Below are 5,044 nucleotides of genomic sequence, written 5' to 3'. Positions count from 1 at the left end.
AAATTATACAACAAATTGTTCAGTTTGATGGTTTACAGGATGAGGATCCAAACACTCACTTGGCAAATTTTTTGGAATTCTGCGATACATTTAAAATTAATGGTGTTTCTGACGATGCCATTCATATTCGGTTATTTCATTTTTCATTGAGGAACAAAGCTAAACAGTGTTTGAACTCGTTACCACGAAGGTCAATTATTACTTGGGAATAAATGACCGAAATTTTTTTATTAAAATATTTTTCGCCGGCTAAAACAGCCAAATTACATAATGATATCTCTTCGTTTATGCAGATGGACTTAGAAACTTTTTACGATGCATGGGAGAGATACAAGGACCTACTGCGAAGGTGTCCTCACCATGGATTACCTCTATGGTTGCAAGTTCAAACATTCTAAAATGGTGTGAACCCCTTGACAAGGCAAATGATTGATGCAGCAGCCGGGGAACCATCAACAACAAAACACCTGAAGAGGCGTACGAATTTATTGAAGAGATGTCATTGAATAACTATCAGTGGCAAGTTATGAGGACTAAGCCAACTAAAACAATAGGCGTTTATAACGTTGATTCGGTTACTATGCTGTCAAACCAGGTAGAACTTATAAATAAAAAGATTGATTGTTTACTTGGTTCTACTCAGGTACATTCAGTAATGAGGTGCGAGACGAATAGATGAGGAGCATGCACAGAGCATCAGCCCTTCAACTTTAGCATCGAGGAGGAACAAGTCCAATATATGGGTAACAATGACTCTAGATCCCAAAATAACCCATATAGTAACACTTATAATGCAGGTTGGAGGAACCATCCCAATTTCTCGTGGGGCAATCAAGGAAATAAAAGACCCCAACATCCTCTAAGTTTTCAACAACCACCCTATCAACAGGAAAAGAAACAGAACCTTGAAGAGATGCTGTCTAAATTTTTATCGGTGTTAGAAACCCGTTTCCAAAACACTGAGACAGCACTTAAAAATCAACAAGCGTCGATCCAAGGGCTCGAAACTCAGATAGGCCAGCTGTCCAAACTAATCTCTGAAATACCACAAGGTAGCTTGCCAAGTAATACTGAACCCAACCCAAGGGAACAACTCAATGCGATTAATGTTCAAGATGAAGAAGGATCCGTTGAGCCTGAGCCAGAACCGAGGCAAGAAGCTGTGGTGAGCAGAGGTCAAGGTGAGGTAGGTCATAATAAAAACAAATTAGTGAATGTCGAATATAAACCTCGTGTGCCATACCTGTAACGCCCCAGAAATTGGGCCTAGAAAGTATTGGGCCTTGAGTTTGGGTTCGGGGAGAAGACGACCCGAATAATTTAGATGTTCTAAATTAATTATTATTATTAACTATTAGAATTATGTTTAGTTTAGTAAATAAATAAAATACGAAGGGTTATGGTATGGCAAAAAGGTCCTGGGCTCGGCCCATAGCTTGAGCAAAATTCTCAAATTTTGCCTCTTAAGAGAATTTGGGCAGTAGGCCTTATTAATAATTTGGGCTGAGTTTTAGCATAAAGGAGCACCTGGCCTAGTGGCTAAGCACGCTAGGAAGGCTGGGAGGTGCCTGGGTTCAAGGCACGGCGCGTGCAATTTGGGAGTTTTTATGCAGATCGAGATTGGAATAAGGGTTAAGAGGGGTTACGAGTATAATTTAACACAAGGAGCGTCTGTGGCATGGTGGCAGCAGCATGCTAGGCCTGCCAAGAGGTTATGGGTTCGATTCCAGGGGAAGGCGAACTCTGTTTTATTTTTAGCAAGCCAGAACTGAAGCAGGTAAAGGTTAAAATTAAATGTGAAAGGATTATGTCATGAAAGGAACTTCGGTGCAGTGGCAAGCAATGTGTGTGTAGGGTTAGAAGGTCGCAGGTTCAAGTCGCGTGGAAGGCGAAATTCTCTTTTATTTTTAAGCGGACCAAAGCTTCAGCAGGTAAGGTTTATAATTAATTGTAACCATATGTTACTAAAGAAGAAAGCGTGGTGTAGTGGCCAGCAACTCGGACGGAGGTCTGGGGTTCGAGCTTCATCTCGCGCGTAAGGTTGGGAATTTTGCTGCTCACGTGGGGAAGAGTTAGAGTTTGACTGAAATCTCCTAGCATTGGCTTGAGTCGGTCAAGCGGACCAAAGCTTCAGTAGGTAAGGTTTATAATTAATTGTAACCATATGTTACTAAAGAAGAAAGCGTGGTGTAGTGGCCAGCAGCTCAGGCGAAGGCGCAAGGGCGCAAGACGGATGGAGGTTCGGGGTTCGAGCTTCATCTCGCGCGTAAGGTTGGGAATTTTGCTGCTCACATGAGGGAGAGTCAGAGGTTGATTGAAACTCTCCTAGCATTGGCTTGAGTCGGTCAAGCGGCGGACCGCTGCTGGTGGTACCAAGAGGTTGGGTGGGATTTAAATTGGTGGGGGCTGAAATTTAGGAGAAAAGTATGGAATTTGAATTTGGGAAGGAATTTATGCCGAAATAAGATTTATGGCAGAGTACCAATTCGGCTATAGGCAATTAAATGCCGAAAAACTCTTAAAATTTGGTGTATGGGTTGTCTTTCTTTTCTTTCTTTATTTATTTATTTAGTCTTGGGTATTTTTAAGCAATTAATCGATTTAGGTTGGGGCCATTCATAGCTACTGTTATTTTTGAGATCGACCTTCATCGTTTCTCCTCTCTTCTTCCATTCTCTTTCCTTCTTCTTTTCTTTTCTTTTCTCTCCATCTACTTTCTTCTTTTCTTTTTATTTTTTCCTCTATAGCCGAATCTTCCTATCATCCTGTACATCTCTATCTTTTATCAGTCATTTCTAAACCTTCATAACCATTTGCCATAAAAAGCCGAAATCCCGAAAGCCTATATTTTCTTCTGTGCCGATTTTTCCTAGCCAAATATTTTTACTTCTCTCCATCTTTTTGACCAATTCTCTAATCCTCTGAACCCCAAGTTTCTGTCGACAAGACCACAGCAAAACTCCCATATTCCATCTTTCTTTACACAATTACAAAAAGCCGAAAACACATAGTCAAAGGGGCATAGCTGAATTCATAAGATCACTAAAGGCTCGATTTTTGTTAACATTTGCTGGGTTAGATATGCATCAGAATTGAGTAGGAATTAATTGGAATCATTAACCGAAGGAACCGGTGGTAAATTTTTAAACCTATTCTTTATTTCAGGTTTTAGAAAAGCCGAAACCCCTAAAGGTTTAAGGAGGCTATCGATTTGGGCTCTGTGGCTCTAAGGGTTGTGACAACTATTTTATTGTGATAATAGTGTGATCTAGGGGCTGCTGATCGAAGGCTTGGACAAGTGGAACGACTGGATCTAAATCTAGTCCATTTTTCCGGCAAAGGTAAGAACTTTGTGCCTAAGGTGTTAAGGGCCAAATATGGTAAGGGTTTGATGTGTTAAGTTGTTATGGATTCATAGTTTAACGTGTTAGTAACTGATTGTAGGCAACTCGTATGTCAACCTCATCAACGTTTCGTCGAAAAATAGGTGTGTAAACGACACCCACTCATAGACTAGATCGGCAAAAGCCGAAAAGCCGAAAAGCTGAAATGCCGGAAAGCCAACATTTTGTGAACTTGCGAGCATGCGAGCGCTCGTGAGATGGTTGTTTGTTAGTTTTGGTAATCTAAAGCAGTATGATTGCAGAGTGCGCAATTTCGTGCACTTCGGTATATTTGGGCTTAATGGGTCGAAAACGGGTTAATGGGCCAACAGGCCCAATTCAGTAAAGACGCTCGGTAAGTGTTTCTGTTGATGCGTTAATGGTTGTAGGATGTATGTAAACCCTAAAATAGTGAATTTTACTAAAACACCCCTAAGTATGAAAATTACCGTTTTACCCATAGGTGCAAAAAGACCGTTATACCCCTAGGGTTAATTTTGACTGAAATGCATGATATTCTGATTCTGTTTGTTGTATGGCATGACATATATATCTGTTGCATGGGATCTGGGTTATGTTGTGGAGGAAGAACCCGTTCTGGTGGCTGTGCCACATATTCTGATATAAGCAGCTTTGCTGTGGATTATAGTTAGTGCCACAACCGATGCTAACACTGTAAGTGTAGGGATGGCGTGGGTGATTTATTCCCCACAGGAAGTGTAGGGATGGACGGAGGCAAGTGCAGGGTTGGATAGGGTTATCATGCATTAATCATATGAGACTGTTTTGTTATGGGCCAACTGTATTGAAGCGGGCCCAACTATGTTAATATGGGTAAGGCCCAATATATCTCGAATTGTAATAGGGTACGGCCCAGATTGATACTGATATGGGCTAGGCCCAATATACTCTGATACTATAAGGGGCTATGGCCCAGATTAATATTGATATGGGCTAAGGCCCAGTTAGCACTAATTTCTGAATAGGGCTTAGGCCCAGTAAAGCTTGAATTGATTTGGGCTCTGGTTGAGATACTTTACACGCTGAGTTTTCCAAACTCACCCTCTTTCTCTTCCATCCTTGCAGGTGAGCCCTAGTTGGTGAACTTGGAGCTGGGCGGGATTCAGAGTGGCCACGAAGATTAAGTTTATGTTTTCTTTAAAATAAGTTTCGCATTTATTATTTTGATTATTTTTATTCTGGTTTACGTTGTAATAAGGCCGTTCTTTTTATTATTTTTAATATTTTGGGTTATTAAATTGGTTAGCTCTAGGGCACGTTTTATAGAAGTTACTTATTTTCAAAATATCACGATTACTGAGCAAAGCTTCCGCAACGTAAATGTTTTCAAAGGAAATAAATATTTTAAATGGACTTAAACTTAATTTGTTGTTCGTGGACAAGTAATATGCTTTAAGTGTGGCAATGGATGTGTGCATGTCTAGGATTAGATCCATGGAGAGCTTGGTACTTAAGCAGTCCAATAGACTCACCTCCTCTTTTCTGGCTTCCTACCTGGTGCACAGCTTCCATTCACTTTAATCTATAACAAAAATATTCTTTTCAAAGATTTTTAATTAAAACATGAGTTTTACAATAACGCTCCAATGAGTTTTACATCAAGAAGGGTTTTCAATGAAAACATGGTTTTCAAAAAACAC

The 5,044-nt window shown here is 40.3% G+C and overlaps 1 non-coding gene across 1 annotated transcript; it reads right to left on the bottom strand.

Moving 5' to 3' along the window:
• Positions 1–261: 261 nt before the first annotated feature.
• On the bottom strand, positions 262–367 carry LOC128280216 (small nucleolar RNA R71). Its single transcript, XR_008270397.1, has one exon. It is a non-coding gene; the product is annotated as a small nucleolar RNA R71 (small nucleolar RNA).
• Positions 368–5,044: the final 4,677 nt, after the last annotated feature.

The sequence above is a fragment of the Gossypium arboreum genome, chromosome 8, assembly GCF_025698485.1.
Source record: "Gossypium arboreum isolate Shixiya-1 chromosome 8, ASM2569848v2, whole genome shotgun sequence".
NCBI classification, from domain to species: domain Eukaryota; kingdom Viridiplantae; phylum Streptophyta; class Magnoliopsida; order Malvales; family Malvaceae; genus Gossypium; species Gossypium arboreum.
This window is presented reverse-complemented; position numbering and strand designations above follow the sequence as displayed.